Raw genomic sequence first — 12,444 nt, 5'->3', positions numbered from 1 at the left:
GAGAATTAAAGAGTTTGATGGCAGATTTTGAAAATTCATGACTCAACATATTTCAGGGATGCAAATCAAACCCACAATGGAATATGTGTGACACTGACCAGAAAGGCCATAATTAAAATGCAATTGCAAGTAACAATAAGAATGTGGAGAAATTAGAACTTTTGTTCAAATCTTGTAGGAATGTACAGATGAAAGCTTAACAGTTCTTTAAAGACAGAAACAAGAAACAGCAATTCTCAAGAGAAACAGAAACAGGTCCACACCAAAGATTGTATACAAAAGTTCATAAAAGCTGGGCGCTGGTGGCTCACACCTGTAATCCCAGCTACTCAGGAGGCTGAGAGATCTGAAGATCATGGTTGAAAGCCAGCCCTGGCAGGAAAGTCTGTGAGACTCATCTCCAATTAACCACCAGAAAACCAGAAGTAGCACTGTAGCTCAAGTGGTAGAGCGCTCCCCTTGAGCTGAAAAGCTCAGGGACAGCGCCCAGGCCCAGAGTTCAAGCCCCACAACTGACAAAAACAAAACAAAATTTCATAAAAGCATTATTCATAATAAAAAGTGACCACCATGCAAAAGTCAATCCATAGGTAAATGGATAAACAAAATGGGGCATTGCCATGAGATATTATTTGTTAATAAACAGAAATGGCATTAGTAAATAAAAAGGAATGATTAGTAAAGCATGCCTTTGGGTGTGTCTGTGGATGCATCTCTAGAGATGACAGATTAGATCAGGAGGGATCTGACTTAATGAATAGTTTAATCTATTGATGGAATTAAAATCTGTATAGACCATTGGGAGGTGGTAGAATTGTAGAAGGTATGACATCCTTGGAAGAAATAGTTCATTTTTGAGGGTACGTCTTTGTAGGACATATCTCTTGTTACTGCTTTGTTCTGCTTCTTGTGCACTTGAGTTAAATAGCTTCCTCTTCCCATACCCTGTCATGGGGCTCAGCCTCACACCAGGCCCATGAAACAAGTGACCATGGACTGGACACGCTGAAACCACGGAGTAAGGTCAATCTTTCCTCCTTTAAGTTGTTTACTCTGGTATTTCTTAGCTATACAACACTGACTAATTGATATATAAGATTAACTTATGCAGTGAGGAAAAACATGTTCTGGAATTAGAAAGTGACCATGAGTGCACAACTTGTCAATATTTTTTGAACACTGATGTAGAGGTTGAGGATAATTTCTGCATTTCTCTCTTTTCTTCTGTTTGCTTACTTGGTTTTTGAGACAGGGTCTGTCTGTGAAGATAATGGAATTATTGTACAGTTGTGTACCACCATTCTTGGCTAAGTGTATGTTTTTAAAAGGTAGATTTTATAGCACATATATTACATCACCATAAACATATATACATTATTGTAAGAAATGTAACTATTTGCAATACAAAAAAAAAGAAAAATTTCCTCAGAAAGGCAAGTCAAAAGAGAAAAAACTGGAATACAGTAGAGGAAAAGAAATTACAGTCATGATAAAACTAGAAAGTCCAACATCTAGCAAATGGATTTCTTAGAACAAAGAGAGGAAGGAAAATTCAAGAAAACCTAGCTGCTTTCACAAAACTGAAACACTTAATTTTGAGGTTGGAGGAAACCAATAGATAAACCAATAGATAAAACCTAAAAATGAAAAAGCAAGAATTACTTAACAAAATGGATACAGTGAGACCCATATTACAACCCACAATGAATTTTTTGTGTTCACACAAAACCCCATGAACTTCTGACTTAGGACAGGTTCCATCAAAGGGCAGGGAAATCACATGGCAGTGTATATTTCAAAAGCAACAATAGGTACCTAGCACCCGTGGCTCATGCCTGTAATCCTAGCTACTCAGGAGGCTGAGATCTGAGCATCAAGGTTCAAAGTCAGGTAGAAAAGTTCATGAGACTCTTACCTCCAATTAACCACCAGAAAACCAGAAGTGGTGCTGTGGCTCAAGTGGTAGAGCACTGGCCTTGAGATGAAGAGCTGAGGGACAGCGCCCAGGCCCAAAGTTCAAGCCCCACAAATGACAAAAAAAAAAAAAGCAACAATAAGAAGCTGGAGGTATAGCTTAGAGGTACAGCATTTAGCAAACATGGGCAAAGCCCTAGGAGAGATTCCTAGCACAATAAAACCAGTTTTAAAAAAGAAAGAAAACTATTCTAATATTCAAATAACTATTCCTAACTTAAGATTTTATATCTGGCCAAATGAGCAATTAACCATGATGGAGAGACAAGTTTAGGTATAAAAGGTCTCAGAAGATCTACTTTCAATGTACCTTTTTTTTGGTCATGGGATTTGAACTCTGGGCATGGGCACTGTCCCTCGAGCCACAGCACTACTTCTGGTTTTCTGGTGGTTTAATGGAGATAAGAGTTTCATGGGGAAAAAAAACAATTGTTTAAATAGGGATATAGGTGGACCCATTGCAACAATGAGATGTATAAGATGTTATGTCGAAAAACGAACTTTACAACTTTGGTGGGGTGGGGGGGAATGGAGAGAATTCGGGGGGAGATGGGAAGGGATGGGAAGGGGAAACAAAGGAGGAGGCAACAATGCTTGATAAGAGAGGTACTCATTACCTTGCTCATGTAATTGTAACCCCTCTGTACGGTATTTTCACAATTAAAAAAAAAAGTTTCACAGACTTTCCTGCCCAGGCTGGCTGAACCATGAAGCTCAAATCTCAGTAGCTGGGATTACAGGCATGAGCCACCAGTGCCTGTTTTCAATGTACTTTTCTAAGTAGTCATTAAAAAATGTTTTGCACAACATAGAGCAAAATAGAAAAAGGAAGACAAATTCATGGCAACCAGAAAGTAGGGGATCCTAACTACCAGAGAGGTGACACATGATTCAATAAGGTACTCTAGGGTAGCTACCCAAATGAGTTGAAAAAATATGCCCAAAGAAAACTGCACACAGGAGTGGGGCTGCAACTCAGTGATGAATGTGGCTTTACACTCACAGGCCCTGAGTCTGATCCCCAGCAACACACACACACACACACACACACACACACACACACATTTCTAGCAGCCTTAATTATAATTGCAAAAACTTGGAAGATGCCAACATATCCTTCAGTACATGAGTGGATTGTGTGATATGTCCAGACAAAGGGACATAATTACTAACAACTGAGCTCACCATCCATAACATGTCATATACAAACTTCAAATGCTTACTACTAAGTGAATGAAACCAAACTAAAAGAACTCCATACTGTGTGATCACCGAAATACAATTCTTGAAAATTCACAGCTATAAAAGGATTCCTCAAGGGTTGAATAAAGGGAGCAGGGAGGATTTGTAGGACAGTGGAATTCGTCTGAATGTTACTACAGTGGAGATGTCATTGTATATTTGTCTAGCATGTGAACCTGATGTGAACTCTCACCTATCGGGTGATAATGATGTGTCCATATAGGAGAGGTCCAACATTGTCACAATGGGCTACCCTAGGAGATATTGAAGGTGGAGATGCTCTCTAGTTGGCGGTAGGGGCAAATTCTAGAATTGGGAAATTACAGAAATTTCTACTTTCCATTCACTTTTGCTATGATACTAAAACTACTCTTTAAAAAAGAAACTATTTTTGGGCTGGGAAGGTGGCTCAGTGGTAAAGTGTTTGCCTTGCATGCCTGAGGCCCTGGGTTCTATTCCTCAGCACCACATAAGCAGAAAAAAAAAAGCTGGAAGTGGCGCTGTGGCTCAAGTGGTAGAGCGTTAGCCTTGAGCTGAATAGCTGAGGGACAGAACCCAGGCCCAGAATTCAGGCCCATGACCGAAACCCCCCGCCAAAAAAAAAAACTATTTTTAAAAAAACACTTCATCTCAACCTGTTTCTAAAAGCATTTCCCAAGGAAAACATCAAGATGAAGAAGAAAATAATATATAAAGCAGGCATGGTGGCACCCACCAGTAGCCACAGCTTCTTGGGAGACTGAGGCAGGAGAATCACTTGAGGCCAACATTGCAAGATCTCTACCTCAAAATAACTAAATTAATATTAATGTGTGCCTATGATGTGTTTTCAAACATCCAGTAATAGAATAAGAACAAAGGACAAAAAGAAGTGAAAAATCACAGATGAAATGAGGCCATTTCCCAGGAGACCTGGTAACATTTTATGTAACAGACTGAGAGCAGCTAGTGCTGACAGGGAGTAGATTCCAAAAGGAGATAATACAACCAACATTAATGTGTTTATACATGTTCAAATGAGATTCTTATGATGGTGGATGGTGGGGTAGCAGAATGTACAACTGAATTAGAATAAGAACATAGAAAACCTGAGTAGACAAAAGGAGGAAATAGGGGCTGGGAAGGTGGCTCAGTGGTAGAGTGCTTGCCTTCCATGCATAAGGCCATGGGTTCGATTCCTCAACACCATATAAGCAGAAAAGGCCAGAAGTGGTGCTGTGGTTCAAGTGGTAGAGCACTAGCCTTGAGCTGAAGAGCCGAGGGACAGTTTCCAGGCCCAGAGTTCAGGCCCCATGACCGACCCAAAAAAAAAAAGATGTGAAAAAAGGAGGAAATATAACATATGTAGAAAAGTGTTGTAAATATACCTTGTGGCTCAAATGTGACTATTGCTTACCAAGTCATAATGATGAAAATACTAAATAATGACCTAAACTTAATTTCAAGCTAATTCCACCGGGTGTTTGTTGGTGGTGGTGATTGCTTGTTTGTTGTGCTAGAAATAGGGCCTGAACTTTGGGCTTTGAGCTGTTCATACGTTTTTTGTTCAAGGCTAGAGGTCTACTACTTGAGTTACACCTACACTTCTTTGGTATGTTTTTTTGCGGGGAACTGGAGATAATAGTCTCACAGATTTTCCTGCCCAGGCTGACTTGGAACCTCTATCCTCAAATCTCAGCCTCCTAAATATCTAGTATTATAAACATGAGCCTCAGAGCAGCTTCCAGTGGGTTTTTGAGCTGACATGAAGATTAAATGTGAAGGAAAGATTGGGGATTGGCAGACAGTAAATAGTATTAATGACAGTGAAACTGTCATCTTCTTAATGGAAGACCCATGAAGGATGTCTGAAATTGACAGACCAGGAGAAGCCATGTAGACATATAAATTTTAGGAGTAAGATAAACATTTTTAAATGCTACGTAAACTAAAATTTATTGCCTCCAAATAGTAAGAAATGACTGGGGAAACAGGCAGAGAATAGCTGTTCAGGGAGCTTGGTTTGTTTTTTGTTTTGTTTTGTTTTGTTTTTGAGACAGGATCTTGCTATGTAGCCCAGGCTGGCCTTGAACTCTCCCTTCTCTGGTCTCAGTCTTGCAAGTGGTGTGGGATTCCATCACATTCAATGACATCTGTTTCATATAAATATCAGCTTGCTCTCTATTGTGAATGATCTTATTTTCATTAGTAGGAGTTCATTGTGGAAACATGTATTACAAATGCTTTCGCTCAGTCTGCTCAGGTTATTGTAGTATCTTACAATGGGCAATTCAGTCCCTGGTTCTCTTTGGGTATGATGTGAAGTAAAGGGGAAATGCTCAATGGTTTAATTATTATTGTTGGGAACAATTGTAATATGGAAAGCTAAACGCTTATCTCAGATGGATCTCTTTCTGCCCTTCATATTCTGCTTCAAAAGTCTATTTGCTTGTCCTTATATACAATACTATCTTGACTGCTGTGTCTTTACAGTGAGTTTTTTAAAAGGATGATAAATCCTCCAGCTTCAATTTTCTCTATGAAACTTCTGTAACTATTCTATGTTATTTGCATTTCCATATAAATTTTAGAATCAGCTTATAAATTTCCATGAGAAACTCCTGGGGATGACCATTAAGATTGCACTGAGCCCACAGAGAGCCTACAGGGAGGAAGAATGGACTCCACTCTAACAATATTGAGTCTTTCGATCCATAACATATGCTACCTCTCCACTTACTTACATATTCTTTAATTTCTTTTGGCAAAGTTTTATTTTCAGTGTAGGGATTTGGCACATTTTTAATAAAATTTATTCCTAAATACTCTGTGATTTGAGATGGAATCTCAGACCTGGCTGAATTTATGTACATACAATTCCTTTGAGACACATTCTTTCCTATTAATACATAAATATCATTTGTCACTTTTCCTTCACAGTCTTTACATTTGCCATTTCTTTTTCTTGACTTATTGCAATGGCCAGTACCTCAAATGTAAAGAGAAGAATGACAGCAGTCATCTTCGACTTACTGTCATATTAGGCAAACAATCTTTCAGTGTTTCATCATTATTATTAGCTAGCTATTATTATCTGCTGCTAGTAGCAGCAGATCATGTCTACTACCACTTTGCTAAGAATTAGGATTGTTTTTCTCAAATGCCTTTCCTGCACTTTCAAGAAAAAGTAGACCTTCCTACCTGAGAACAGGCATGTTTCTCCAGTATTACCTCAGTGACAAGGGCGACTGGGTCTACATGCTGAAGAAGTTCAACCCTACAGGACAGCAGACCTGCTCCGCCCATCCTGCCCGCTTCTCCCAATGAAAGTACTGGAGACACCCCATCACCTTCAAGAGAGATGCTTCAGTGACCCAGCAACCACGCCCCATCCTCTGAGGGTCACTCCATTTCCATTCTCTTCTGCTCACATTGGAGATTCAGCAACAAATACCTCCCTTGGGATCCTGGAGGCCACGATCACCATGGAGATTATTCCATCCTTGCCTTTGATCCTGTTGTTTTAAGGCAATCCATGTTCACTTGTTTGAATTTCCCCATGTTTTGAATTACTGCCAGGTTATTAAAAACAAAATGATTTGAAAGAGCTCAAAAAAAAAGTAGGACATGATCCTAGTAATGTAGTGAATCACATTAGAAAATTATCAAATGTTCAAACATTATGGAAATAAATGCCACTTGGTTATGACATTTTAAGAGCTTCTCTATTGCTAAATTTAATTTCCTAGTATTTGAAAAGATCTTGTTCATCTCTATTCCTGAGGAATTTAGCCTAAATTTGTCTGCCCATTTTTTATACTAAGGTTGTGCTGGTTTTGAGTAATGGGATTTTGTCTCTGTCTATATTCTGAAGGGGTTTATGTAAGATTGGTATCTATAAGAATCCTTCATGACCCTCCCAGGAGACCACACAGAGGCAGACAGGCACAGGAGAAAGATTATTATTATAAGGTTTAGTAGAGGGGCCATATCCCCCTGGGAGAGGGAGCACATGGCATTTGCCCCTACCCAGGTGTCAGGTAGGTCAGGGGAGGAAGTGAGGGCAGAAGTGAGGTGAGTGAGTGCAAAGTAGGTCTGGGCAGAGAGAGGGAATGGCCAGCTGTATGGCTGGAACTCTAGGGCAGGGAGGCGATCAGGTCTAGGAAAAGCTAAGGACCAAAGGTAGGAATAATACTAACAGTATCACTTCATTATATATTGAACAGAAATCACCAGTAAAATAACCTATTCTTGGACTTTACTTTTGGGGACACCTTTAGTGACAACCCAATTTCGTTGTTTAAATACAACATTACTTAGAATTTAACTTTCTTGTATTTTCTGTGTTTTTCAAAAAAAATTGTCCATTTCTAAGTTGTCAAATGTGTTTACATGAAGTTGCTCACACAATTCCCTTATTATAATATTGATTTATCTAGATCCTATACAATATTTCTTCTTTTAGATATGATGTGGACAACGTATGTTTTTACAGGGATTTATTTTATTAAACTTTTGGGGGGACTGTAACAGGAATTGAACACAGAGCCGTAGGTAATTAGTCTGGAGCTCTACCTTTTGAGTCAGTCCTTGTGGTGTTAGTTTTAGTCTTTGTTTTTGTACTTATCAACATATTAGCCATTGCTATTGCTCCTTCTGCTCCAGATAGGATCCCACATGGCATCTCACACCTTCTGCCTAAAGAGCTCCATGTAGCACTTTCATAATGTGGGCCAGCTGGTGGCAAATTCTGACTTTTCTTTTGCTAATACCAGAATTTGAACTCAGAGACTTAACATTCTTTTAGCTTTTATGCTCACAGCTAGTTCTCTACCACCTGAGTCAAACCTCCAACTCAGCTTTTTGCTGGTTATTTTGGAAATAAAGTCTCATGGAATTTTCTGCCCCAATGGTTTCAAGCCACAATCATCCAGATCTCAGTCTTCTGAATAGATAGGATTACAAGTGTATCTTAAATCTTCTTTCTCCCTTATTGTTGAAGAATACATTTTTCAGGATATATTTGGAGCTAACAAATTGTTGCTTTTCAGCATTTCAGCTGTTGCTCTGTTGCTTTTGTTTCTGACAGAACAGTTTTTAATTCATCGATTTGTTCTGCCTTCAACAAACTGTTAAGGATATCCAATAAGTTTGTATTTCAATCATTATACTTTCACTTTTATTATTTATATTTACTTCGAGTTTTATAGCTTTAACATCTCTGCTTGGGTTCTCGATCCATTCCTTCATATGTACACATCAACTGTTACATCTTTTTTTTTTGTCAGTCGTGGGGCCTGAACTCTGGGCCTGGGCACTGTCTCTCAGCTCTTCAGCTCAAGGCTAGCACTCTACCACTTGGGCCACAGCACCACTTCTGACTTTTTCTCCTATGTGGTGCTGAGGAATCGAGCTCAGAGCCTCACGCATGTAGGGCAAGCACTCTACCACTGGGCCACTTTCCCAGCCCCAACTGTTACATCTTTTAATGCATAAAATATAATTATAAGTAAATGTCTACTATAATAACTACTTGAAAATAGTTATCTACTAATTATGTCTTGTTCATTTAAGCATCAATTAATAATGATTTTTCCCTCTCAACTATTGGGCTTATTCTCCTGTCTCTGTATATGTCTAGTAATTTCTAAAGGACGATTAGATATTGTACATGATATATTGTAGACACTTGGGATTCTTTTCTACTTCTGTATTGAATAATTTTTGTTTTGTTTTTCCTATAAACAAGCCCATCTGGCTATATGCAAAATCCTAACTCTGTCTCCTTGTATATAAGAAGTACATGAAATCTTGGCTCTACATGTTTAGCTTTTCTACTTTGTCAGGTCACCAGGTATACCTCATCTATTGTTTGTTTCGAGGCAGCCAGAGATTTAGGTAGACATAATATACAGATAAGGCTCACTTCTCTGCAGTTCCTTTCCTGATAGGTTTCAGCTGTTTGATTTTTGTCCATTTTTCCCAGTTCCAAATTCTATTCTCTGATATCTCAAACCAGAAAATGGCACTTTTTCAGCAAGGGTCTCCATTCTTAATTTATGAATATACACTTAATGAAAAGTCAGACAATATTTGTTTCCATGTTCAGCTGGCTTAAATATATAAACAATGTTATCCTTTTCATGTGAAATTGGATGGCAAAAGTTTAGTAAGTTATCAAAGAAAAGGAATTCCCACCAGCCCTGCTTTTTGCTCAAATATCCCCTCCTTCAACTGCTGGAAGATCTAAAAGTACACTATAATTTTAGCAAAAGTTTGTAATAATGTTATTCAAACACATTACATAATACATTTGTTCTTAATATGACCTCAAAAAGAAACTGAATTCCAGATCTCCATCCTTATTAAAAGTATAATCAAATATTATATTTACACTAAGTTCTAAGTGGGACAGTGCACATTGTTCCTCACCATATTGTTTATACTAGTTACCAGTTATAATAATATTCCATGTCATTTTCCTCACAAAGAGCATATGTTGTAGCAGACTTCGTTTTAAGAACAATTTAGAAATACGCATCTGTTGCAAAAACACTACAAGCTGATATACATGAAGTGGGAAATAACTGGACAAGTGGTGATACTGGTTGACTGAAACCCACAGACAACAAAAAGTGGGTAAAAGGGAATAGGATTTACTTACCAAAAAGACAAAGGCTCTCACCAGGCAAAAGGCAGCCCCTAACAGGTTGCTTGAAAGGTGGTTGGGTTTAGAGGTTTTAATCCCCAGGGGCTACACTCTCAGCAGTCACACTCTATGCAAATGAGGTACAAGGCACGCACCAATCAGAGACAAGAGTGGTACCACTGTGGACCGGAAACTGTAGTCCTCTATCAGGTCCATCCCTGCCCATTCATCTCCTATCTATTGTCCCTATACCTTCCCTGCCTCTCATAGACTTAATAGAATTTAGGATGAGAAAACCAGGAGAGATGGAGGCTGGACATCTAGTTCCTTGTAGCTGGGATTTTTGAAACATGCGGTTTTCTTGGTCCGCTCTCCAAAGTTTCTTACCTCAGCAATGCCTTCCCATTAGTTTTCCAATAGCCCTAGGCTCTGGCTAATCCACCTACCTGCTTGTTAACTATTTACAGCTCCCCAGTGGAGCTGTATCTATGGAGGCATGGAGTGAGCACACAGATCAGAATGGCTCTGCTCTTCTTAATGCTATATAGTTGAACAACAAATTAAATAATTTTCAAATCCATATTTTTATTTCAGCAAACATAAATAGTATGATAATTTTATGTACTAGTTAGTTTTAATCGTGGAGATTGTTGGAAATTATGGCATAGCCTCTAGAATTGGACATTTTGTTGGGGTCAAGATATAGTCATATTAAAATACTATAAAGAGCTCTTTCAGTTCACATTGACTTCTATGCGCTTGTTTAAATTTGGGGGTAATATCAGCTTCTAAATCCCAAATGGTTTGTGTTAGCCAAATGAACTCTTACACATATATCTAGTTTAAAGTGTTGAACAATCTGAAAACACTAGAGTTTCACTGGGTTCAAGTTTTCAGTAAAGCTATTTAGGACCACAATGAACTCTAGGAGGAGCAACTAGGGAATATCAGCTTCTAAATCCCAAATGGTTAATATTATCCAGATGTACTATTGCAAACACACTTGGTTTGAAGAGTTGAGTAATATAAAAGTCTGTGTTGGGGGCTGGGAAAGTGGCTTAGTGGTAGAGTGCTTGCCCTGCATGCATGAAGCCCTGGGTTCGAGTCCTCAGCACCACATAAGCAAAAAAAGCTGGAAGTGGTGTTGTGGCTCAAATGGTAGAGCGCTAGCTGAAGAGCTAAGGGGGCAGCGCCCAGGCCCAAAGTTCAGGCCCCATGACCAGCAAAAGAAAAAGTCTGTGTTTGGGGGAGGGGAGGTCGATATGGGTAAAAAGTGAGCACAAAAAGAGTGTCCAGGTCCAATTGAAACCCTTAAAGCCAGAACCCATGTTCCTGCAGGTGGTTTTCTGTTGTTATTCAGTACTGTGCAAGAGCTGCCATGTTTTTCTAATTGCTACAAGTGCAGCTTTGTACCAATGAGCTGGCTGGGAACTGGACCTTCAGCATTGCTCACCTAGCAAATGGAGCTCAAACGGCGAAAACTGCATGTTTCAAAAATCCCAATAACAAAGAGCCTCCATCCCTCCTAGTTTGACATCATCAGGTTGTCTGAGGCAAGGATGGCTGGAGCAGATGAGGTGGCTTCGGTGGCAATTGCCGCTGTTCTCAGAGTGATGCCCAAGTGTCCCCAACAGCCGTGAGGGCAGTCCTGCTTGTGGCAAGGGGAGAAGCTTCGCGGCTGAAGTTCCCAGCTCCAGGTTGCCAGGCATAATGGAAGGGCCTATCGCGGCCATTGAAAAGGCTGGAACTCTGCTCTGGGCATCTATTCACCCACAGCAAGAGGGAAAAGGGTGGCAGGGGAACATTAATAGAGTTCTGACAATAAAGACTCACAGAAAATTCAAGACAAGAAAGAAATCTTCCCGTTCAGTAGCATCCAAACAAAATCTTTAACAGATCTTAAGGCTGGGGAGAGCCGGGTTTCTCGGGCTCAGCTAGCTTGGGTTGTGACCTAGAGGCTACACTAGGGTAACTAGGGAAGGTCTCCACCCACAGCACTACTTTTGATCCGTAGTCAGACGCGTTATCCATTGCGCCACTGGCCCATCTTTCCCACAGCAGCACTACTTAAGGTCAGCCAAGGTGGCGGCGATCTTTAAGGTACAGGCAAGCGACTAGGGGGCAGTATTTATGGCCGCTAGGAGCCGTTGCGCGGCGGTATTTACGGTGGGAAGGACTGGCCCGGTATTTACGGTGGGAAGGACTGGCCCGGTATTTACGGTAACGGGGGTAGGGAGCGGCTCCGGCGTTATCAGGTGATCTGCAGCCCGGGCTGCCTCCAGCCTCTGCGCCCAGCGGACAATGCATCATGGCCCTCCGGGACCGTGAGGGGCAGAGGCGACGACCCTCGGCCCGGACCCGCCACCGCCCCTGCCCGCAGCGGGTGGCCTGCAGCGCCGCGCGGGGTCTGAGTGCAGTGCCCTCCCACCCCTCGGCGGGGACCCCGACCTGAGCCCACGCGGGGACCTGGGCGCCGCGCCGCGCCACCCCGGGACCCCATGGGGCTGTGCTATAGTCTGCGGCCGCTGCTCTTTGGGGGTCCCGGGGACGCCCCCTGCGTGATCTCGGAGCCGCCCGGGGAGGATGTGCAGCTGGATGCG

At 40.9% G+C, this 12,444-nt stretch overlaps 1 pseudogene; it reads left to right on the top strand.

Moving 5' to 3' along the window:
* Window positions 1–6,408: 6,408 nt before the first annotated feature.
* On the top strand, window positions 6,409–6,594 carry LOC105993806 (annotated as a pseudogene).
* Window positions 6,595–12,444: the final 5,850 nt, after the last annotated feature.

The sequence above is a fragment of the Dipodomys ordii genome, unplaced genomic scaffold (genome assembly GCF_000151885.1).
Source record: "Dipodomys ordii isolate 6190 unplaced genomic scaffold, Dord_2.0 Scaffold100, whole genome shotgun sequence".
NCBI lineage: Eukaryota > Metazoa > Chordata > Mammalia > Rodentia > Heteromyidae > Dipodomys > Dipodomys ordii.
This window is presented reverse-complemented; position numbering and strand designations above follow the sequence as displayed.